This window comes from Lathamus discolor, chromosome 1 (assembly GCF_037157495.1).
Source record: "Lathamus discolor isolate bLatDis1 chromosome 1, bLatDis1.hap1, whole genome shotgun sequence".
NCBI lineage: Eukaryota > Metazoa > Chordata > Aves > Psittaciformes > Psittacidae > Lathamus > Lathamus discolor.
In genome coordinates, this window is record NC_088884.1 from 92,864,605 (window position 1) to 92,891,185 (window position 26,581).

At 36.7% G+C, this 26,581-nt stretch overlaps 1 long non-coding RNA gene across 2 annotated transcripts; it reads right to left on the minus strand.

The window, feature by feature from the left end:
* Positions 1–7,742: 7,742 nt before the first annotated feature.
* LOC136007262 (uncharacterized) lies at positions 7,743–11,064 on the minus strand. 2 transcript variants are annotated; one of them, XR_010609563.1, is made up of 3 exons: positions 10,710–11,064; positions 10,496–10,602; positions 7,743–9,748 (listed from the first exon to the last, which is right to left on the minus strand). It is a non-coding gene; the product is annotated as an uncharacterized LOC136007262 (long non-coding RNA). The 2 variants fall into 2 exon arrangements; XR_010609564.1 differs by having other exon boundaries at positions 10,698–11,064.
* Between the last annotated feature and the right edge of the window lie 15,517 nt (positions 11,065–26,581).

Consider the following 26,581-nt stretch of genomic DNA (forward strand, 5'->3'; position numbering starts at 1 on the left):
TAGTGCAGATTGACTGACTCCCTTGTTCTAATGATTTCCTCTTATTTTTCCTCTCATTTTAGACAGAATACAAATTGGAAAATAGAGAAGACTGTAATGAAGGGTTGAGTTTTTTTCCACTGTTTCTTCACAGTATGTTTGATCTTAACTCAAAGAGATAAATATCTAAATTAATACACTTGAAAGCTAAAGTAAAATATAGATTTCTTTGTTCAACTATACCTAGCACTATTCTCAACATGTAATAAACCTGCCTGTGTGGTGATCCTGGAATTTTCATAGACAGGTGATGAACCTTTCCTTATTCTTTAAGAGTAAAGACAGGAATTGTGCATCAGTTTCTAAAATGTACACAGTGTCTGCAACCAACAAAGGGAAGTAATCATTTTTGAGACTCCTAAATGAAAAGTCACCTTTCTATATAGCCACAGAGCAATACTGGGCTCAAGGTGAAGTAGGTTCAAGAAGCTTTCACTAGCTATGGCAGTAACAGCATCAAACATTGGCAGAATTCTCAGTTTACGCTCTTAGAAAATATCACAGGTGAAAATGGTTTCCTTTGAAAAGGAATCCAAGAAATATATTCTTGAACTAGTTTCTTTTTAAGTGGATAAAGGCCAGGGTAATGAAACGCAGAGTAACTCTGAAATATATCCTGTAAGTATATTCAGGGCTTTTTTCAGGATGTTAAAACGCAAATCCAGAAACACATCTTTAGTATTTGTGGCCTTGAACTTGCATGCATGAGCCAGAGTATTCACTGAAAGAACCACTGACTAAACCAGCTATTTTTGTACTCATGTGCTTATTCATCTCCAAGTAGCGAAGTGAATAGTGAAAACTGCATCAAGGAATCCGTCATTCAATCAGAACAGCTTCACAACTGCAATCAATACCTATAATACATTTCCTCACATTAAATCTGAATGCCAATGACTATGCAAAATAAGGACTATCAAAGGTATATAGTTAGGCATGTCTCAGTAATACATGTTAAGAAATAAATTTATACTTAACCTATGCTTTGAAATGACAAAAAAAAAAAAGAACAGAAGACAAACAAGTGTGTGAAGTTTATAGGAATAAATAAAAAGTAGCCCCTTCAGGAAGTTTTACCTTAAAATTTAAAATAAAGGCAATGAAGTTTACTCAGGTCTAGAATATTGGAGGAAACATTTCAGTGTAGGTGAAAGAACCAGACATACTCAAGGAACTACATTAATGGAAATTATTTTGGGACCTGGATGGCTCATGAGCACAGGGAAAGGTTTCACATCAGTTTTGTATCTAACCTAGGGTAGAAATAACTATAGTGGTTTTGTGGCTTTCACATTTGCATCTGAAAAAAGACTGTATTAGAACAACTTTTAGACAAGATTAAGCTCTCATTGAAATGATCCAAATCCAAAAGAACTGAGTAGGTGAAGTAATCATTCTGCAGAAATATTTCCCCTTTTTGAGGGAATAGAATACAGCTATATTCAGTGATATGCTAAAACATATGGACAAACTACATTCACATTACAACATGGTACAGTTAACATTTCTGATAATCTTCAGTATCTCTCACAGTAGAAATGACAGGATGAAATGACCAAAGTTAAAAATATTATATAATAACTGGTATCCTCTCAAATGTATGGGATACCTGTGTCTTATTTAGAGAGACTTACTATGAGTTTTCTACAGCTACTGTAAATACTGTAAACAGTAGGTAACCACTGTTGAAGATCTCACAAACTTGTCTCTTAAAAACTTTGATATCAAATCTGGCTATGGCTACTGGACTCAAATACTGACCCCATGTCCAATGGCTAGGATCATCATTTAGGGTTTAAAAGATCTGAATTCATTTCCCAGATTTGGGTAAGTTAAACAGAATAGTGTCTTTCAGAGCCTCAATCTGAACCTTGAGCACTACATTTACATTTAGATGTCAGTAAACTCCAGGTATTTATTCAGTGTCTTCCTTTATCAGAACTTAGAGAAGTGGAACATTTTTCCATTCCTAAAGATTTGTGGGACGTAAAATTTGCATTTTACCAAAATCTAATGAGAGTCTTATCAAAACACTATGTACATAAGTGTAAGCTTTCTTACAGATCATCCTGGGTTTAGCTGTAACAAGTATTTTTGTCCTTAATAGCTTGTGCCGTGCAGTGTTTTCAACTTTAGTCTAAGAACAATGCTGATAACACACTGATATTTTTAGTTCCTAAGTAATGCTTACCCTGACCAAGTACTTTTCAATATCATGCTCTGGCAGTGAGGAGGAGCACAAGAATCCGGAAGGAAGCAGAGACGGGACACCTGACCCAAACTAGCCAAAAGGGTATTCCATACCACAGCACGCCATGCCCGGTATATAAACTGGGAGGAGTCACCTGGAAGGCCCAGATCATTGCTCAGGTCAGCCTGATTATTGGTCAGTGAATGGTGAAAAATTGTATTGTGAATAACTTGTGTTTATTGGGTTTTTTTTCCCCTTTCCCCTTTTAGTTTTATATTCTCTCTCCTTGTTATTTCCCTTATCATTATTATTATTGGTGGTAGCAGTAGTAGTTTTGTGTTATACTTTAGTTATTGGACTATTCTTATCTCAACCTGTGGAATTTACATTCTTGCAATTCTCCTCTCCGTCCCTCTGGGAACAGGGGGAAAGTAGGTGGGGATAGAGTGAGCAAGTGGCTGTGTGGTTCTGAGTTATCAGCTGGGTTTAAACCACGACACATATATTGCACATGCTATGCAAAACTGTTTTGACACCTTACGTATACTGCCCTTGTTTGAATGCTCCGTACTTTACCTGAATGAAAGCAAGATGGATGACATTTTATGCCAAAATGTGTTTGGTACTGCCTGTGAATGACAAAAAATGCTCTCTGGTAGTACGTTTTCAGATCTCAACAAGCCAGCAGGAATAACTCCATCAAAAAATGGACTCAACGAGGCACAAGAGAAAGACTACAAAACCCATCTAGTACTCTCAGTTCATTGAAACCTGCTATGTTACAGACAGTGCTCATCTGCTGAGTTGTATCTGCCCTCAAAGCAGCCTGAAAATCACTCTCTCAGAGATGAATAAGCATCAATACAAAATACACTGTTGTAAGCCTTGTATTTCTGTACAACAGATAATGAAAAACCACCACTTGTCCATTGTAGTAATTTGCCAAACCAGTCTAGCATACCATTTTGCTATCTGTATTTAAAATTTCCTACTAGCAAACTGTTTCTTAACGGTTTTCATTCTTTGTACACATATCAAATAAAAACTTGATTGTGTACCTCACCTCTGCTAATGTTAGTCATGTAGATAGCAAGCAGATTCAAACATATAGGTATAACTCTGTTTCTCTCATGGATTTGCAGATTAAAGAGCACTTTAAATTGAAAATTAATGCTACCTTTAAAAAACCCCAAGATACTAACCTGTGTCTGCTACGCTGCAAGGAAGTTAGGAAACTGGTGCTCCCTGAATTTTGCTTCTGTCACTGTAGACCCAGCTTTCTCTGTCCCTTGGCACTTTTACATTTTCCTCTTCCTGTCAAAAAAACTACCATAATTTCTTGGCTTCGTGAGAAAAATACTTTTCTAGAGCTGATGTCCAGAGCAGCCTGTGCTACAAAATCTACAAAGACACAAAATATTTTTTCAAATTCTACTCAAGTCATGCCACATCTGTTCTGTACAATCATGTAAAACTGCATTTGAGCTGATAGACCTTTCCAGGTCTCTTTCTATACCATGGAACCAGAGTTCCAGCTCTAGCAAGTATTCCAAATTGCATGGTCATTTGTGCTTGTGGAAGGATAAGGTATCTTCCTTGGTATAGGAAGACAAGTATTTTCAAGTAATCATAAAATTAACACACACATTTCTTGTGGCTCCTTTTTTGTCTCAAGTTTTTCTATTAAATATTATTGAAGCACTGCTAATCAAATGCACTAGATACAGCTGTGACACTGCTGAAACTAAATCAAGGTTATAGATTAGTAGTAGAGAATACATTTCAAATGATATAATAGAATATTTAAAGAAGACTTACACATCATTACTTAATTTGACATATAAAAACAACCTATAGTTTGAAATCTTTAACAAGAAATGCCTGTTTATAATTAAAATACTTAAGAAAAATGAGTTAAGGAGAATTATTTATATGTAGATATTTATATTCCAGCAATGAAAATTTTTGAATTCTCAATACCATATTTTCATATACAGCACCCTATTTTGCAACATCTCAATTACCATTACATTTGTTCATTAAGTTTTCATTATCTAACCACCCTTTTTGAAATCTATGAAGTCATAATTAACGTGTAGAGTAGTAAGAAGGGTGGGTTTCTGATATCAGTCTCAAGAGAGAAGGATCTCTAAACAACAAGATGAGATGTTTGTTTCCCTTCAAATATGAGGGAGCTTATTGTTTAACTTCCAATTTTCATACCACATTTTCATTTTGCATTGGAAGCTATATATAGGTGCTTGGGAGTAGAGTCACACTGTACACAGGACAGAAAATTAATGGGGTAAAGAAGTAGCAGTTATGTTACAGAGTGGTGTTTTACAAAGGGTTAACTGGCACTACAGGAAGTCAATAACTTCCTAAATCCTGCTTTAGTCCTTTTAGCTTATTTTTCCTTGTATTTTCTAGGAAGGTGTATACCTGTGGTACATATTCAATGCACATTTTTTCAATGAATCCTGAACAACACTGTCACCATGTGATCCCATAATCTATAAAGTTCATTCCCAAATGCTCAAATGTAGTTAACATTTATTGGTCAGTTAGGAATTTAGGACACAAAAAGAAATGTCTTTTTATCTCCTATTCATGTTAAGAAACAGAACTGATTCTGACTTACCCTTTTTCATCTTAACAAATGCTGGATAAAGTCCTAAAGGATTTAAAAAGAAATTATTAGTTCAAGACTGAGGTGCAGACTCATTAAACCTTGAATGAAGCTCAGAGTAGCCATAACTGCTCAAACTTGTTCTATGTCTTCCTTAGAAACTGCTGGTGCCACCAGACATTGCAAGAGCATTTGTACTAACATGAAGCCACTAAGAACACTTCTGTGCTTTTAGTTGCCTTTTATGTGAGAAATTTGCACAAAGGCAAGCACTTTCCCTGTTGCTTGAAGTCATCTATCACTATAACCAGAAGTGTTTGTCACAAGTTGCAGAACTAGAGCTGCTATAGTAGCAATGTCTTTCAAATTACCATATATGCAGTTGTCGCTTAGGTCAGTTACCTTTATACACTCAAAATTAAGCACTGGTAATTCCATGGGGAGGTGAAAATGTTGTAGAGTAGTTAATGCTGACAGTAGTTGCTAAAAGGTCAGTTGGAAACACTCATTAATTGTTTGCTTGAACAGACAGTCATTATTATTGGCAGCAGAAATTGACAAAAAGCACTGTTATTGTCAGAAAGCATTAAGAGAGTGCCATTTGTCAATATGTACTCTTCTAAAGAGCAGCCGTTTAAAAGAACTCTGTCTTTAAAGTTAAATGGGGAAAAATAGCACGAATATCCTGATGTATTTTTTGTTTCCTCCAGTTTGGGACTAGCTTATATGAGCAGCCATTTGTCATTAAACTTTAAATGTATGTGACAACTGAAAAGAAAGTAACTGCTAAAGTACCTCAGGTAACCAAGCAAAAATCTCTTGAAGAGGTAATAATCAGGGTTGGTTCAAGGCATAAGCAATACAGGCAGCAGCCTACGGCAGAAGTGAGACATAATGTCATCTCTTTCTTATTCTTCTCTGTGCATTTCCTGATACAGTCACTGCAAGGAGAGGACATGGGTAAGAAGTCCTGCCAGGGAAGAAGAGATACAACGCTCAAAACTCTCCTAAACTTTCTGTCTCAAATATCACTCACGCCTCCCAAAGAAAAGCCTCACTCAAAACACCACATCTTTCACAGATTCTGCTCAAGCTTTTTCTTAGCTAACTTCTGTGATGCTGCATAACAGATGCCCTGCCTTGAACACTTGGAAGCCTTGAACCATCCCATTCAAAAATTATTAAATGTTGATATTTAGTGTCCTGGGTTCAGAAGTAGCAGTTATTTTTCTCCTTAGTAGCTAGTGCAGAGCTATGTTTTGCTTTTTTGGCCTGGGAATAGTGCTGATAACACCGATGTTTTCAGTTGCTGCTCAAATGTTTGGTCTGACCAAGGACTTTCTGAGTCTCATGCTCTGCCAGGGAGGAGGGGAAGCTGGGACGAAGCAGAGACAGGACACCTGACCCAGACTAACCAAAGAGGTATTCCATACCACAGCACGCCATGCCCAGGATGTAACCGAGAGTTACCCGGAAGGGCTAGAGGACTGCAGGGTTGGACGAGGTATCGGTCGGTGCTCAGTCAGGGTGGGGTGGAGGAGTTATTGTTTGGCTGGTGTTGAGGTGTTGTATTCTTTCCTCTTGTTATTTCTTTTACCATTATTATTATTGGTGGTAGCAGTAGTGATTTGTGTTATACCTTAGTTACTAAACTGTTCTTATCTCAACCCATGGGAGTTGCATTCTTTCAATTCTCCTCTCCGTCCCTCCAGGTGTAGGAGGGCAAGAAGGGGGGGAGTGAGTGGACGGGCTGTGTGGTTTATGGCTGACTTTGTTTAAACCACGACATTTAGAAAGGACCTAAAAAGCTCCAGTTTGAGAGCCTGTACAAATTTCATGATAAATTGCAGTCCCAAAACAGTATTTTAAGTCATAAAATATCTCAGTAAACTTGCTTAATAAAATTACCAGTTGTTCTTTCTCACGAAGAAAATTAATTGGTATTTTGCCAGAACCATCAGATCTGTAGGTCCATGACCAGGTGTGGACTGCAGTAGAAAAAGAAACAAGCAACAATTTCTGCTCTTGAACTTAATTCTTGGCCTTACTACTCCTACTTTACATACGCTGTACAAACAAGAAAATTAATCCTTAAATTCTTTACAGACTCTGTATCAGCCCAATACGCTATCTGGGAGGAGAAAACCAGATGAACAAGCAGTAGGAATTTATCCTAAACACCAGCTTCTAAGATTTTGTCAACAGGTTTTCCAGACCAAAGAATCTCTCTGTTTAGCTATCCACCAATGAGATAAGCACATTTAGCAGTAGCTCTATTTCTAAACACAAATTGTGAACACTTACAAAAATTATTGCTACCCAACTGAAATTACATGTGTTTTCCCTGCATTGGTGAGGGGGGAAAAAATATTTTAAAAAATTAAATTTCAATGTCCCCTTTTTGTCCAAATACTTGAGTGGTTTTGTGCTAACCACAGCACAGTTCAGCTCAGACTCTGTAGAATGTGGAATAAAAGTACAAGTCAAAGTACATCTCTTCATATTTTTCCTTTAAGGCATTCCAGTAATGGAATGAATACACTTTTTTTTTTTGCACTGTAAAGTTACATCAAAGCATTATTAAGGCCTCCCCTAAACTACATTCGAATAAATGTCAAGTCTCCAATTATCAGATATTTAAATATTTGTACTAAGAGTCTTTAATAATGTGAATACACGTTGCAGATATGCAGGCTGCTGTATATTAAAGTGAGATAAATCACTTGAGGCGCTTACAGAGCCTTAATAAAGCTGATTTTCTTCTCAAATCTCAATGGAATTGCTTCTTTTTAATATGGCCACAATTTCACTAATGGTTTGGAATTATTATTTAATAACTTCTGGAATAAACACAGAAACACAGAAGACAATGTGACAGCTTGGTGTAAGAGCCATTTAACAGCAACTATTTATTGAACATACATAATTTTCATGTTCCTTTTCCAGGTTAAGCAATGTGACCTGAGCTTTTGAAAAACACTGGACAATCAGTAAAACAGTCAAAAGCTTGCACTTCACCTTTGTTTCCATCTCTGTCCCTGCTATAGGAGAGGTGAGAAGCAAGAAGTTGGTAAAGAAGATTGAAATAAAATAATGGATTTGAGGGAAGCATCTGTATTTTACAATGTTATTTTATTGTTTAACATCTGGTTCTACATTTCCAATTAGGATGTCCTGACCCTTTTCTGTAAGAAAGAAAATGAGCTCAATTATTGTAGTACATTTTCCCCCCTCTGTCCTTCATTTGGCTGACTGCTGCATGCATTAAGCTTTCTAGAAGTCAAAGAGCTGTAAGACAAGACTGCAAATCAACCAAACAGAAACTGGAAATAGCAGAAGTGTTAATGCAAGTCTTAAGTCCTTGTGGCTTCAGAAGGCTTTGAGTACTAATTTTTACCTTAACCATCACTTTTTTCCCCAATTTAAGAGTTTTAGTTCAATTCATTAACAATGAAATTGATTTTTTTTAATTCATTTGCTTAGTGGAAGAGAGTAAGATTTTTTCACTTGAAAGATTTACATACTCTTAAGGGACATGTTCATGTACCCTTTCCATGAATCATAGAGAAAGAGATGGTCATTGTGTTAAAAAAGCAATAAACCATGCAATTTACTAAAACATTACCTGAAAATATTATCCATAGAAGAATGATCCTGATTAGGTAACAGAACCAGATAGTATATGATAGCAAGTTTTATGACTAATTGATAACAGAAAGTGTTATTTGCTTCTCAAAGGGAAGTAGCAGCACACATGCATTTGCTGAGTTTGGTGATGTTAGCCAACTAAATCACTCAACATTTTGCATTCTCCGTAAATAAACTCTACATTGTATTGTTAAAAATCGACAGTGTCCTAATAAAAAACTTAAGAGTTTACTTCAGGCTTTCAATATATAGTCAAAAGAAGGCATTTAGTGCTGATAAAAAGGTGAATAATTTTACCAGGTATTGACCTTAAATAATGACTCCAATAGGCTTGAAGCAACTGTCAGGGTCTGACTGGAGAAAACCCCAGTATTGGACCCATTTTGTTTGTGATCCCAACAGTGAAATTAAGATGCAAGTGAGGTAAAAAAGTACTGTGATTGATCAGTTGGTTTATTGCAAAAAAGACAATTATTATTATAAGGGAAATTATTATTAAAAAAAGGGGGATAACAATAGCACAGATCAGAAAAGAGTTCAAACAATCTACATGAGGTTACAAGAACAGGCTAAGGCAAAACAGAGAAATGTCTATCCTGAGATTAGCATGTGGACTGTGGAAACACGTCTTTCAGAATGCAGTTGAAGTCTCAAGTATTATGGTTGCCCACTAGAGTTCAATCCTAATCACCTTATTCACTATGTAATGGGTTCAGCACTTCAAAATTTTGCCATGCAGCACTGCTGTACAGGATTACCCAATCAAACAATGCTCACTTTGTAAGAACAAGACAGTCCTTGACATGAGTAATAATATTTGTTATTTCTATTTTAAAGACTGCTACTTAATTAAGGACTAGTAATTATTATTTTAATGCCATTTCAAAGAACAAGAAAGTGTTTGTCATTAGAAAGAAGATTAAAAAAAAAAAAAAAAAAAAAGAGGTTGCTCTTTCACTTGAGTTTATATTAAGAAAGAATTAGACAGAATGCAGCCAAAGAGACTGTGGCAGATCAGGATTATCCAAGCACAAAAGAAAGGTATTTTTTAAACAAGCTACCAGCCAGTTTAGCAGAAAGGTCAGGATAACCTTTTCTAGGTCTGTGGTCTGAAGTTTCATTAAGGCACATGTTCCCAGACTGTTTTCAGTAGAGATGCAGGTATTCAGACTGCAGATGTTCCACAGACAGCTCATTAGTCACACAGTGCTCAGTTCACCAGGTTTCTTCTAGCTGAGAAACTGCAACGACATACAAGAATAACAAAAATAAAGTATGTTAATTATATTACATTTGTCTGTAAGCAATTTTCATCATTACAGACGTCACAGGCCTGTGAGTGTCAAAAGATGCCCTCAGAGAGACAATAAGTGTTTCTATAACAATCTCTACTAAAAAACACAGCCCATGCCGTAGGAGTCCTGAGCATCACCACTTAAAGCTGTTTCATTTGCCTCATATGAAGATATTACTTCAGCCATGTGCAAGCATTCATTCAGTTAATCTCTGCTTCCCTCCTGATCCAGCTTACATAATTGCTCTTTCCTTAACACAGAGGTCATTCCTATCCCCTTCATTTGGTGCCAGCCCAACTGAAATATAAACAACTGAAAAATCTCTTCCTGGAACCTTTACAATAATTGTAAAATTGCTCTTTTATTTGTCACCTCAATGATTTTCCCATTTTCATCTTTTCATCATTTATTATTCATGAGGTTGTAAGAACACAAACATGCTGAAGAAAACAGTCTATTCAAAATATTACCAATTTGCATGTTCATTAGTGAAACCAGCTCTGAGTAAGAGACTAGAAAACTATGAAATTCCTATAGCAGAAGAAACCAGAAAAAAAAGGTAAGGGCATTTTCCCCCATATTACAATGCCAATGAGGAAGAAGAATCTGAAAAAATAGAAAGCAGAACTTGCTATCCACAAGTGAGTTATCCTCCCCAGTCTTGAATCCAAGTAGAATCAGAATTTTACTTACATTAGCAGGATACTAGGTCTCCTCTATGTGACTGCACACATAGCCTCTCCATCTAAAGGAAATATTCCCAGAGAACCTGCGGATCTCAAACAACAGCACAGCATCCTCTGACAATGAAAGAGGAATCAACTAGAGTTGTGGAGAGTCTTCGCACACTAGCTGCTTCAACATCCTCACCCCCCAGGGATGGGCTTTAACTTACTTCCCTTTTTACCTGCTTTGCGTCCTAGAAGCACTTCTACTTCTGGAAAGGACTGTTCTGCTTCAGATCAAGTCAGTATCTAAAAGTACAGCAGAATCTCCTTTTTAAAAGGTTTCTTCTTTCTTACCCACAAAATGAAGACCAGGTAGTACAACTCATGAGAAAGGAGCTAGGCATGGATAGTAAAATCTCTGGTTCACTCCTACAGGAGTCTCTTCTTTGTCCAGGCAATAAATTCTCTCACTATGCTGTCTGAACTGCAGTCACATAACGTACTACCACCCACTGGCTGACTCAAGGCCCCTGAATTTCAGTGCTTCCGTCACTGAATTATAAAATGATTAACAAACATCACACTGACCAACAACAATACACACACACTAGTAGAACTAAGAGAAGCAAGAATGAAGGGCTGTTATAGATGCAGCTTGATTTAGAGAGACAAGAGAAAGTAAGGTGACCACAATGACCAATAATTAAGACCATGCCAAATAAGATTCACAGCCACACCTGTGGCTTGCCTTTTCCACGCAACACTTCTTTTGCTCTGCTAGGTGCTCAGGTACTTCCATTCTTCACTAATGCACCATGAACACATTACTGCAAAAGGACTTTTTATGTAAAGAGGACTCTCAGACAAACAAACAAAAAGACTCACCAAAAACAAAACAGAAACCAAGCAAAATCAGTGTAAAACAATCTACTTTCAGCTTCCCTGCTCATCTCCTTTTTACTCCAGCAATGCAGTCTTCTCCACTAGAAACTGAAGGGGGTGAGGAGGCCTCTGCATGGTTGTTTCCTCTTTTGAACTTGGAGTCCAAGGCTCATGCAGTGTGCTATGAATGATTTTTTATTCACTAAAAATTGATACTCAGTTACTCAAAGGAGTAGAATAAAAGGATGCAAATAAAAGCTAGGAAAGTTCAGACTGGCTGATGTTGGAACACTTAGCTCCAAACAACTGAAGAAGTATAATAAGATACTTTTGTTAGTCTGAACTGTGTTTACAAAGGTTAAAAAAAATAATAATAAAAAACTGTATTCTTACAGACTAATCACAGTTTTACCTTAAAATGCCCTGCACTGTCTGACACCCTAATCTGTAGACTTGAACAGCTACAAGGACACCAGAATTCTGTCTAAATAAAAACCCTTCCTAGCTGGTTTTCCTGTCTCTGTGGTTCAAGAAACCACCTGTTGATCTAGTAACTAAAGATAACTAGCCCATAACTGCAGCTATTTACATGTTATCTGTTTTATTTACAAATCCTTGAAACCCTATTATGTCCAATTAGTTGTTTGGATTGTTTTTCCCTTCTAGCAGCTGGAAGAGGAGAAACTCTCTTTTAAGAATTTAATCTCTCATTAGTCTTTCCACTGAATATGCCACTCTGCTATCACTAGGCAGCTGCTATAAGTTACAAAACTTTGCCTTAATAAACCAAGTGCTTGCTATACTTATTTTCTCTGTACCTGACACTTGATACTGAGATCAGACGTATGCACTTCATTGTACAGATACTGCAGATGAGTACATTTAATAGTTAGTGACCCAAAAGCTGACTCTAATTTAAATTACTTCAATATTATGTTCACATTCTCCCTGAAGCTATGTAGAATACTTGCAAAATACTGTTTTTAAGATTCTTGATTTAGTCACTGAAATACCTATTCCTTTCTTTAAAAATAATTTTTATTGCCTAGCAGCAGGTCTTAAGGATCTTGTGTTGTGTGACGTTTTTACAAGGGATGGTGTATCCAAGCCTCCATTTTAATCCTCTGCCAAAATCTTCTCTGGAGCTAGGTGATGAGCACTGTCAAAGCTTCTGAAATGACTAACAACTGCAGAAGTTGGGCTTTTGTCACTCTTCAGAAACATAATCTGCCCTTCATCAAAGAGGTAGAGGTACACAGCTGCATTCTGGCTTTGAGGACACATTTTCATGCTGTTTGCACCACAGCAGCTGAAGGAAAACAGCATGCCTTTTGGCTCATTTTGCCACAAAAACACATGGAATTTGCTTCCTCACCTTGAACCTTGGTCTTCAGGCTAACTGCTTTCCACTGCTGGTGCTACTGTGATTGGCAGGTCTTTGCAGTGTATCTGTCTACATCATTTCAAAAAAGTCAGAGTCCCCAGAATACCCACTGGGCTTTGCAGCTCTAGAGGCAGGTTAGTATGAAAATAGAAACAACTTCCGAGAACACAGAAAACTCAGTAAATTTGCAAGTGGTTCCAGTTTTCATGATTATTTGAATTTATAATTTTATACTGTTTTTTTTTTTTTTTATGCTATTTCAGAAGAGTATGGTTTTTCAAATATTCTACTCAGCATGCAAAGTCAGTTGCCATCATCTGTATCAAAGAACATCTTTGCAGACACCTTGTTACTTGTCCAGCGCATAAGAACAAAATTCACTTCAAGAACTTTTGCTTCATGGAACGTTTATGGATTGGGAACTTGTACTGCACTGTTTTTAAAATGAAATATTTTATTGCAGCACATTTATGAGACACCTATTGCTGCATCAGAATCCCAAGAATTTTACAGAAATAAAAAAAAAAAAAAAAATGTAAAAGTCATCATAAATCCTGACCCCTGGAATGACAGATCAGTTGGCAGAGTATTTGGTTTGTCTGGAAAAAAACCAAAAACAAACCACTACAGTATGACATCAGAGGCAGCTTTCTTTTGCATGATGCACTAAGAAATGAGGATGAGAATTTGGTGTTGTATTTTTGAAATCATGAAAACAATTCCAAACTTCTTAGTATTCAGTTTACTGAGAAATGGGTTTGCATTAACAATAAAAACTGAAATTAAAATATTCCTTATAATCTCAAGTAAATGCCTTAAGGGGTCTTGGTCATTCCTGGCTAAAAATAGCTTAGGAAAAACATGCTATGGTTCTGACACAGGAGGGAAGAAAAGCAATCAGCTCAGTACTGCAAGTGCCAAAGGAGCAGCATGAAAAACCAGGTTAGTAATGAAACTATGTAACATTCCCTGTCAATTTTAGCAGGTACCCTGTTGGTCTGCTTCAAAAATAAAACTTTACAAAAAGGATTGCATCTCACTGCTGCAGCTCAAAACACTCTCTCAGAAAATTCTAGCCTAAATTCCAACTTAAACTATTTTTTTATGTTGACTGTAGTGAATATGCTTGCTTTATTTAAGCAGTTATGTCATTAAGTGTTTGAATTAAGCATTTTCATAGTCCATCTGCGCAATGAAGTAGTAGTGGTTTTATGGTGGGAAATCTCTTGCTACAGTGATTGTAGTAGCTGATCTCATTTACATGCAAGCTGGTCATCGCCTAATTCCCTACATGATGTATAAAAAGAAAACCTAGTTCTATACTTTCTTAAATGCACATGACAGCAGAAATAAAGTGCTTTCAGCTTTATAGTATCAATTACAATTAATTATCCAATAAGCCCTTGGCATAAACCATGAAAAAGCTCTTCTTTTTGAATGAGTGAAACTCCATCAAAATTTTACAGGCATCTGAACTGACTGCAGATGAAAGCAGACACTCATTGCATTCTGTGACAAACAAACACCTTTTTTCTATGAAGTTATTTGACACAGGATTTTACTATTCTGAATTTCTAGTATAACAGCATAATGTTTTTATTAGCAGATAAGAATGCTAAGAATGCGTTTTATATTTCAAGAAATAAGGCCAATAACAAGAGAAAAGATTAATATTTTATAGCAGTTTAATGCCTTTATAAAATTAGTAGTTATATTTCACAGTCGTTCAGAAAAGTTAGTTCAGTGTCAATTAGATTGTCCATTATGCTATCATAAATCAAGTAACAAGTAAGAAGTCTCTCAGAACCAATAATAATACATAAGTAGAGAAAACATCCAAGAAGACTATACCCTAGAAATATGTAAATGGAAGGGATGAACTATACTACTGTGAAAAACCTCCCCAAGAACTGAATATCGGTGGGGTTTTAGTTAGCAGTTTACTGAGTTGACAGGAGCTCAAAATTTTGCAATGAATTCCTTCCCCCTTCAAGATTGGAGTACCATAAAACAAAGATAGCATTTTACCATTTCAGTTCTGTGTTAAGTCCTGTCTTCTTGACACCTCATTTGTCAAGGTTAATATTTGACTTTCATTATTCCTAAATAAATTCTGCTTATTACAGATACTAAAGTTGCCTGGCATTTTATAAAAAAGTCAGCATTTGACGTGTTAGGAAGTCTGCCTTGTAGGTATTTTAAACTCTATTCTTCCTCTAGGGGAAATGATTTCTGGAACAATGGTTATTCTAGGTGTCTATTTTGGGATGGACCTATATTGAAATGATTGCACAAAGTTGTCATTAAAAATACAAATGACGGACAGTTCAGCAGAACTGCCATAGTCCTCAGATTCTTTCATACCCATTTCACAGCCTTTCAAATACCAGTAGTCACTTGTATTGGTTTTATAATGAATGCACATGAGACAAATGAAGTGCTGACTTATTTTGGTTTGCCACTTTCATTGCTGTTTCACATGCCTAAAGTGAGACGTACTGTCCCACTGAGCTCATTAAAAAGTGGCATGGTCTAGGGTGAGGAAACCCTGCCCATAGCAGGGGGGTTGGAACTAGATGATTTTAAGTTCCTTTCCAGCTCTAACCATTCTATGATTCTAAGGTCTGTACTTGTCTAGGGCGTTTTATAGGTAACTACCAATTTGCTTAATATTAAACCAAGTAAGGAATTTGGATGTACTCATTAATAGACAATGGGGTTTTGTAAAGTTGTTTTTTCCCCCACAGCTTTTACTTTGCCACTGTTTCAGTAATATTCTAGATCTTTGAAGTGAGGAAGAAGTAAGCATACCCTGAAGCATTGTTTATTTTGACACGTTAAATGGTTTCAAAATTCTGTTGTCCATTTTAAGTACTTCACTATATCAGTTGTATTTTAAGCTGCTTTTGAGATACACAGGTCTGAGTTCTAAAGTATGTACCTTGGATGTACAGTGCAGTTGGGTCAAATTATACTTGATGCCCTATTATTTTATCAGTACCAGTACCTGGGGTTTTAATACCCTTCAGTGCTACTTTAGATCACAAAGGAAGGGCTAATTGGACTTCATAGAGGACAGAGAAAAGAAAGCATTGCAATCTTTTGAAAACAACTGTCTCAAAAGCGTATAATTTCAAAGTGCCTTTCCTCCCTCTTAAGAGAAGCAGTCCCTGGCCACCTTGCTCATAACAGGGCAGTTTAGATATGTACCACAAAACTGCAAAAGAGTAACACAATCTGTTCCACTGCTACTGCACACTGGCAGTGGTACCAGGTTTTGTGCTACTTATGTGGGGTTAATTGAGCCCCTAGTTGGGAATCAAGTGCCACTACAGAGATCCACAACTAAGATTTAGACAGAACTACAAGAAAACAATTATGAAAAGTCTGGAAAATCGACAATAGCAGTTACTCCCTTGTTAGACACAGTAACACACTATGGCTGAATTGAAATTTATTATAGCTAGCATATGCTTTGATTCAAGTTCTGGTTTTGTATACGGCACCTCAACAAAGGAGAATGCTATACAAATCAAAAAGCAAAACACCTATTATTAATTAATATAGAACCTGCTTTTTGCACAGGAAGATGCTTCTCATCATGGGATAAAATTAATTGGTGAGGTGGATATATAATGAAAGTAAAGAAACAAGAGTGCTAAGCAACTAGAAAAGTTGGAGTGAACTCATACTAATACTAAATGTAACAGAAAGTTAGAAAGAAAATTAAAATGTATCAAGAAGATGGCATGAAAAAAAAAAAGGTGGATGTTTTAGGCGGAAAATGAGAAAAAAGTATACTAACATACTGATCCAACATACTTGAAACCACAGTGGAACAGAGGGAATAAATCTTTCTTGCCTCAATCCCAAACCCAAGTCCCAGATGTTCAGCTGAAGTAACATATCTCTACTGAATCAATGGGGATGGATCTACACCTGCTCTGAATAAATTCCCTTTATATTTACTACACATTATATGGTCTTTCTCAGGACTGAGAGCAGTTCCCTACGATTTGAATTTCTGATACTTCACTTCATGGTATCTGTCACTGCATGCTCATCACAGCTGCCAAGTTCAAATTTTCTAACTGTTCACACCCTCTAGCTAGTAAAAAACTAAGGGAACTTTAAACAGGACTCAACTAAAACATATGTAGTTAAGAGAAACTTCCTTAAAGACTAAAAAAATTCATACCTCTTCTCTCTAATGCACACAGGCAGGCTAGATAACCATACAGTAAGAAGCATCACTGCTGAAATGGCAGCACAACCTGAAAAGCAAGAAGTACCACAACATTCCTGTTTTATTGCCTGCTTCCCTCTGCTGCCAAATAGGCTGTGCCTCTTCCAAAAGCCCTGTTCACTGGTCATTTTCATGTCTTTCAACCAAGTGCCGGTCCTGTTGTTCATGAAACAGGTCAACCCACATTTTTGCCAAATCAACAAATTAGGGATTAGTGCCAGATGCAGATACACTCGTAAGTAAAGCTTAAAAGGATGCTAGGTTTTTGTCTAGAGAAGGAGGAGTATATTTTGAACAACACAGAGTATGCACATTAATTATAAAGCTTTATCTTTGTTAAATTACATTATTAGCCAAGGAAGAACCCTAGAAACTCCATTGACTTACACATGGTTCAAAACTCTCAGTTCAAATGCCCACATATCAATTCTCTGCACAGCAATTTTTAAATTGTATTAGCTAGTCTCTTTCTATTATAAGCAGGAACAAGTTTCAATGGAATACAATATTGTGGTGATTCTCTGCTTGAAACTTAATTTAGTTCTAGTAAATCTTCCACAATTTTCTGAATAAATATGGTCCATCAGCATTATATTGCTTTAGGCAACTACTCAGTCTTTTTTCAGTTGTTACACAGATAAAGTGAGTGCACCATTATAAACTTGTCCAGTTTCCAAACGAAGAAGATTTCACTGCTAAAATTCTTCTTTCAACTTACTTGAAAAGAGCTTCTAATATAAATTATTTCATAGATAAAAATTATTGCAGTAAAACTGAATAAAATATATTACATTATTTATAGTTCAAAGTTATCTTTGCTTCAGGCAAGGTATTTATACCTTTCATCAGGATTAACTATTTTTATCAAGTATTTTTAAAAAATGCGTCACTCAATTTTAATTCAATATATTACACCTACAAGTCTATTTTTGAGAGATTTCTGAGGACTTATTTCACAATAGATGAGCTTAATGTGTATTTCAATGGGAGACGGGTGGTTGGAGAGATATGGAGAGATGATCCTTGTATCAGTCTCCTAACAGAAGAATTTCATAGTAAAAAAAAGGAAACGTACGCACAGGTGGTATTTGAGGCTTTTTCATTCCATCTTCTGTCCCTGTAAACCTGAAAAAAAAGTCGCTGAACCAAATTGTAACATTTTCTTCAGTAGTACATGTTATTACTGGACATCGTTGCATGCAGACTTGTGTGCTTTCTCAAGTTACAAGATTTTACAGTGGGATAGTTACAACCAGAAAGCAATTTCTGTATTGGTTTCCTACAGTTAAACGGAAGGCTGGCACATAGCATACGGGACATCAGGCACTGCTCTATTTTCTGTTAGCTCGTAAAGTGAGTTGCTATACCAAAACTAGTAGTCTTGAACAGCTTCACAAAAGTTCTAAGTTTTGATTGCATACTGATAAGGATTGTTGCAAAAATTTTCAGTCCTAGAAAGTGAAATTCTGATCTTACATCCCATATATTATTCTTTTCTTGGTAGCAATCCAAATGTATAGCTACATTATACTTCCCTGTGCTGCAACATCTACATGTTGAGTCTACTTTAAAAGTTTTAAGTATTTGTTCAGTAAGCTCATGCTCTGAAGAACTTTGTTCCCTGGAAGGATGAAAAAAAAAAATTAAAAAATCTTCCTCTCTCTTGAGCACAAATGGAAGTGCATGACACTAAAACCAGGCAGTCTAGTACTTTTCAGATGTTTCTAGAAATGCTTTTCACCCTAACTGTTCTGAAGTAAACTGATTCAGTTTAGTAAGTACTACGCAACCACCTTGGTGTCATCTGGAATAAGACGACACATCCTCTCCTTCATAAAATTCATGCTAACAAATTACTATGCATTGTGTCTACCTCAAGATTTCTCTGAACAGCTAATGAATTTTGCATATTCATTTCCTTGCAGTAAAAACTGGCTGTTTTGTTTCCAGCATATGGTTTAATCATATTCCAGCTGGTGAAGTTGTTGCACAACTAGTAACAGAGAAGGTATAAATACAAAACAAGTAGTATTTTCTGTGCTATCAGGGTGATAGTTTTCTGAGTGCTATTTACTATAAGCACATGGAGTAACTTAGATGTTTAACAGCTCAGTTATGTTGCTTGAAGCTGCACACTGGAGCAGAATGCCCTGTCAACAAGGCTACAGTTGCTCATTAATTTCTTAATTTCATAATGTATCTAAAAACTGCAGGTCATTTGGCTTTATGGAACCCAATGAATAGAAATTAATAGATTTTTAACCCTTGTATCTTGGGAAAGAAACACCTATGTGACGATCAGAAATAAAGAAAACTGCCTATTAAAAAAAAAAGTCTACCTGCAAACCTATACATTTTCATTTAAAAGCAAGAAATGAACAAAAGGAAAAAAAAAAAAAACCACCAAAACCCACAAATTTCTTTGTAAAACAAAAGTTAAACATATCCACTATTCTTCAGTAAGCAAAAACAGGTAGACTATAAAAATATAACACTAGGATTTATTGCAGAAAAGAAACTTTTCTAAGGTATGAAATTGCAAAATATCTGAGTTCAAGCTTATGTGTTAATTATTCATGCTTCTGTTTTCATTTCTGACTACTTTGGAGCTGCTGATGCTGGCACTCTTTACCAGATTTAAACATCCTTTCAGCTCAACTCTGCCAAATTAAACTGTCACTTTGTATTAAAAAATATATAGCGGGGAGGGTTAATTGTATGATTTATGCTCTGTAATAGGAAGTAAAAGTTTAAATTGGGATGTCACCAGCTTATGAAATAAAGCCTAAGCAGTGCAGTGACAACCAACAGTGAAGAAAAACTTCCCGCTTGTGCCAAAGTGAACAGCAGAGCAGTTTTAGTTTCTTTATAAAGGTTTCTCTTATGTCTTGACTCAGTCTCACACTCTTAGTTAAACTAGCACTGCCCACAGATTTTAACTGAATGATCTGAAGAAAGGTATCAGTTGCCATCAAGTGTCTGAACTGTGCCTGACTCTATTGACCTACTACATCTGCAGCCACCTGCCTTTCAACTGTATTAACAGGAAGTGCGTAACTAACTCACATGAACGTTTCCTCACGTGAGCTGCTCCTTTTCAAACTTTTGTAAGGAACCTGGAGCTCCACAATTCACTGTACTAAAAATAAACTGAATCAACTTTAGTAATGAAACAGCAATGTAAAAATATTATTTTCTCTCCTTTTTCATGGAATTCTTAAAAAGAAACCAAATATATTATTATCCCTATTTCTCTTTAACACCATCTTTTCTTTACATTTTTTTCCTCCTAAGCATTTCTACTTTATCTTCTCCAACACTACCTTTTCTGTATTTTTCACCACTATTGTCTAGTCCTCTTTTTCCCGTCTTTCTACCTCTGCCCTCTTTATCTATTTACCAATTTCTGTTTGGATTTTAAATATAAATGATACCGCTAGATACAGCAACAAGATTTAATTTGAAAATGCTTGTAGAGTATTATTTGCATGGCACCCATAACTGAAAAAGAGAGGTACGAAACAGTAAAAGGGTGACTGGAACATAAAATAACACTCAGACTCCACTATTCCCCTGAGAGGTGTTTGTTATTGAAATCCACCAAAAGTAATCATCTCAGGGGTGGGTGTCCTTACAAATCTTTTGCCCTACTAGTATCACCCACACAATACGATTGCCCACCACCCACCAACCAGTATCCAGCCTGACACGAGCAGTGATCTTCTCTTCCGCGTAACTGCCCCCAGTTTATATACTGGTCATGACATGTTGTGGAATATCCCTTTGGCTAATGTGGGTCAGGTGCCCTGTCTTTACTTCTTCCTGGATTCTTGTACTCCTCCTCACTGGCAGAGCATGACAGACTGGAAAGTCTTTTGATCAGGGTAAGCACTACTGAGCAACAACTAAACTCTTGGTGAGTTATCAGCGTTGTTCTCAGACTAAAGCCGAAACACAGCACAGAACAAGCTACTAGGAAGGAGAAGAATAACTATTACAGCTGAACCCAGGACACTGCTATAATATTAAAATTTAATTCAGTATTTTGCAACTGGAAGGTTGCTAGGTAAGTATTCAGTTATAAAATAAGCAACTACATCATGTCATATATGTGGAATTTTTAAGGTAAGAACACCAGTTCCATCTTATGCAATGAGCGGAGAGTTCTAATATGCTGAGCATAAACACAATGCAGTCATCTCTCCCAGATCTTTAGAATCAAAAATCTCCTACAGGAGGCAATACCAAACAACTCCTTTGTTTAATGAAAAGGAAACCTTCATTCAAAGCTTATTGTTGTACGCAATTTGAATACAAACTCTTTAATGTTGCTTTACAAGCAATCAGAACTGCTGTAGTAGACAGGTCCAAACACCCATCTTAAATAGCAAGGCAACCACAATGTAACTGCTGCTTCCTGTGCTTGGTTTCTACTTACTACTGTTCTCTTGTGCTGACCTATATCTGCTTTTTGTACCCACTCTGTCCTTTGCACAGAGAGCCTGATCCTGCAAAATGTGGTACTACTACTGAACTCTAAAGAAAGCTAAGCTGCTTTTCAAAACTATGTAACTCAAATGTCATGGGGATTTGCCTCAAAATCACATTGCAGTGAGTTACATTAACTATACAGTGTGTGAAGAAGTATCCCTTCTTCTGTTTCAAACCTAGGAGCTGCTGCTTCATTTGAAGTCCTCTAGTTACTATATCTATTTCATAATTTCTTAGGTGTTTTCACCCTCTCTGCCCTCCACTCATATCTTGCATTTCAAAACTGAAAATACTGTTTAAGGAAGTTGTTCCTCACATGGAAATTACTCCATACTTCTGATCATCTCTACAAGATCTTATAACTGGTTTTATCAATCTTTCATGATATTTTCCCTACTATCACATAAAAAATAGTGAGACCTAGTTTCCGGGGGTAACCACAGATGCCAGTTCCTGGCTTTAGAAAGCAAAAATGTCTTGAACTGACTGCAACAAGGCAAGAGTAAAATGCTGGTTCTCATCACCATTTGTCGTGGTTTAAGCCCAGCCAGTAACTCAGAATCATGCAGCCGCTCTCTCACTCCTCGTCCCTGCCTTCTTCCTCCATCGACTTGTGAGGTCTATTGTATTAGAAGTCGTTACCATAAAGTACAGAGAAACAAGAACCTTACCCCAACCCCCCCAAGCTGATAAACACTAAACCAACAAATACTGGCTGTAAGTAAGGTATGACATGCTGAAACTCTGAGATCAAGAGCAACAACTTTGAGAGCCATTAAATCAGCATTATGACAAGTGACTATTAATCTGAAACAATAAATGCTTATCACAAGTAAGATTAGATACCCTCTGGTCAGATCTGTCATTATCTCAACCCCTTGTGCCCCATGTTGGGTGCCACAAAGAACTGTCATGGTTTAAGCCCAGCCAGTAACACAGAACCGCACAGCTGCTTGCTCACTCCCCCCACCTTCTTCCTCCCCATACTCCCAGAGGGATGGGGAGGAGAATTGAAAGAATGTAACTCCCAAGGGTTGAGATAAGAACAGTCCAGTAACTAAGGTATAACACAAACCACTACTGCTACCACCAGTAATAATAATGATAAGGGAAATAACAAGGGAAGAGAATACAACCGCTCACCACCCACCAACATAAACCCAGCCCAACCTGAGCAGCAATCTAGCCATTCTGGGTAACTTCCCCTAGTTTATGCACTGGACATGACGTGCTGTGGTATGGAATATCCCTTGGCTAGTTTGGGTCAGGTGTCCTGTCTCTGCTTCCTCCTGGCTTCCCCTCCTCCCTGGCAGAGCATGGGGCTGAGAAAGTCCTTGGTCGGAGTAAACATTATTTAGCAACAACTAAAAACACCAGTGTTATAGGTGTTGTTTCCAGGCTGAAAGTCAAAAACATGGCACCGCACCAGCTACTAAGAAGGAGGAAAATGAGTGCTACTGCTGAACCTAGGACACCATTAACAACAAACAGTATATGACAACGGCGTCACAGACACTTTTCTTCCCCTTACCTCTTCTAAGCCTCATCCAGCTTATTCACTTTGCTCACATAAAAAACTGAGACCACCAATTATGTAGTAAAATTTAGAGTGACAGAGAACATCAGAAATTAAATACTGTGACAACTGTTCCCTGTTATATTTTCCACATCGGAGTAACAGAAATAGGGCAGAAAGTCACCATATGAATTACACATTATTAACTTTAATTATTGAACACTAAGAGGAATATTTTCATCAGAAAATTTAGGGAATGCATTTCTCACATACAGACATTTTTGAAGAAGAGGATAACTTAATATACAGCTTTCTACTCAGCATGCACCATTGGCTTGACTAACTTAAACAATTCTTTGCTGTCTTACCTGTGTGAACAGGTAAGATTTTAAATACATCTCATTTTTATCTAGAGTTGATAATATGAACAACTACATTCCTTGAGACTGTTAAGAATTTCTTGCTATCATAAACAGGAGTGAACAGATGCAAACAAACAGTACTGTAATTCAGGCAACTCCTGAAAACTAAACTCCACTAATAAGCCTGATAGAATCTCTAACAGAATATGCAGAACCTATTGAGCTCTGTTTCTGTTCAACTGAACCGTTTAAATTATCCCATCCCTGCAAGGGAATGCACATCCTCACAATAAATGTTAATGCGAGAATGCATAATGTAGTCTAAAGCTTATCACTCTATGCTAGAAATAAGTTATAGGGATTGCCTTTCTGGTGCCTTCAGAAAGGTTATTGTGCTACTTATATTCCCACAGTGAACTGCACATTCAGAGGATCACTATATATACTTTATTGTTTCTTTAAAGTGGACAAGGGCATATCTACATGAGTGACAATGCACAAATTTTTATTATACACAGGTTTCTTTAAGATGCAAATCTTCCTTGCATTCACAATTAGCTCTGAATTCTACACTACTGTGCCTCATAGTGGCTCAAAAAACATTTGCTTTCCCCAGTGTCAGACACACAGAAAGAACAGTGCCAAAGGGGGTGGTCACAGTTTTTGCCTGAGTGCTCCAAGGTTTCCTTAGCTTGGCTTTCTATGTGCTGCTTGTTCTTGGGCCTGATTCAATACATGCAATTTAAAAGTTAGCAATGGTTTCCTTGATTTTCCTCTGAACCGAACTGAGACAGTGCTCCCTTAATCTTGATAGATATAAAAATCATAAATTAAATTATACTCCTACCACTAACCACTGACAGAAAGAGATAAGCAGAATCGGGGTTTCAACTCTCAGTCTATTTTAAATCCTAGAGATTCTCTGAAAAATGAAATGCCAATTTGTGTGACATTCTTTTCCCTGTGACTTTTTTTGATCTTTGATGAAGATAGATCACTTTTATCTTTGCTGAAATCTAAGGGCATAGTCTCTGAAGCTCTCCAATATACTTCTGCCCCCCATAAGGTATGTGTGATACTCTTTTACCAGCAAAAAAGAATTACCTTTTTTTAACAAATTGAAAAATATAAAAATCATATTTTAAAAATACACTTAGACTACAATATTTCCATATAAGGATATTCCTTAGGAAAAAAACAGCTGTTATTATCATGCTGCCATGTAGGAATGAATATACATCTACCCTTTATGAAAGGCTTTATTAGCCCATATTAGTCCCCACAGCACTGCTCAGTAACCTGTGATACTTTTTAAGGATTATGAAGCTATGTTTGAGGAAGGCAATGATGTCTGCATGTTCCATTTTACTGAAACTTAATTTAAAAAAGTTTAAAGTCTAACCCAATGTCAGATGTGCTGTTAAGACTGACTAGTAGTAAAACAGAAGAAACTTCTAATTGTCTAAGCCTCCAATACAACCACTTCTTAACATCAGATGCCAGTAATGTGTAACTCTTCCAACTCCTTGGTTTAGTAGGGATCAGAGGAAGACATGCAACATTGCACGGTTCTATAAGGAGATGTACTGTAAGCTATAACTGCCAGAAAAAAATGGGAACTGTTTTAAATGCACAGCTCTTGTGGTAATGCATACAGCCACTTAGAGAAAGACAAAGAAGTATGCACACCTGATTAAATCTTCATCCTACTATTTCTTTATACTAAAGCCTGAAAGAATTTATGTTGTCTAATATTGCTAAGGTTGCTCAATTTCCTCATGATATTATTTGTGTCAATGGAATCAGTTTACTGCGTCTTATTTTAAGATGTAGCTTACAAACAAAATAATTAAATGTGATTTCCTAACACTCAGGTAGTAGCTTTACTATTTAACAAGGCTGTTGTTGAGATCACTCATCTGCTAAGTGTGAATTCTGTTATATTTAGGGCTTTGGCCAGAAGATGTAGCATAAGGTGTAGCTTACAAACACAATCTATTAATTGTCCTTTCACAATTTTATTTGAGTGTTTATAGTTATTCGTGCATCTATATGCTATATATATGCTCTCTAAACAGACAGAAAGTCATAGCTGAATGTATCAAAATACTTTTTTTCCCTGAGGACCCAACTGCCTAGGCTCCTTGTGTTAAAATAAGAGAAAAACTGAGTCAAGTATCAAAATACCTGTGCTTTTCATGAAAGCACACAGCCACTGAGACAATAGCCTGTGCTGCATAATTCAAAACAGTACCTGATGAAACTGTAGAATGCAGGGGTATCACCACTACCTAGTTTGATGAGAAGTACTCCAACTACACTGGCACAACATTCTGCCTGTGCTAGTATGCCCTGCTTTTCATACCCTGTTTGGTGCAGGAAAAACTTAGTTGTCTCTGTATGGCATAGCTTTACAATGCCAGCCGCATTCTCTGCCTCTCCCTTTACAGGCTTTCAATCAGCTAATCTATTCCATGATCACAACTGCATTCAATTCACCGGTGACTCACAGACCTACAACCAGCTCTGACACATTTTCTTATATTCAATTCAGTCTATCAACATTTTTTCTGACATCTCCCCAGGCATATGTCTTTTAACCAAAATTTCAAAGGGGTCTAGATGCTCACAGAACTGCAATGGAAGTTCAGTACCTCACTGCAGTAACATTAAAGACCAGGAAATCAAAACAATTCCAAAAAATCTTTTTCTCTGAAAATTGTCATCTATTAATCCACTAATTGTGGGTGCATAATCAAAGGATGTATTGGACTTGAGAAAACCATTCTTTTAGAAATACTTATAAGTATCAAACTGTTACAGTAGTATTCTCTTTAAACTTAAAATCCTGCATCTTCATATGGAAGTCATTATCTTTTATTTCTTGACCCAAACTTGGGCTTTGAGTCCCATTGATTATTTACCACCATCAGCTGCTAACCTAATACAATACAGTACACAAGATAGACATCCGGCTTACTGAAATAAAAGCAAGTTTGTAGGGTGGGAACCTTAATTTTTAAGAACACAACAAGGAATTCTCAATATAGCTGGTGTAGCTGCGTTTTCTATCCATGATCCATAAGGGTAGAAAAAAATAGTCCTAAATTTTAATCCTACACAAATATTTAAAAAAAAAATATATGCTTTTTTAGTGCTATTCGTAAAAATACACAAATAGTTGTTTAGAGTGCCAACATATGCTAAGGCATAGCAGTCTTGTGTAGAGA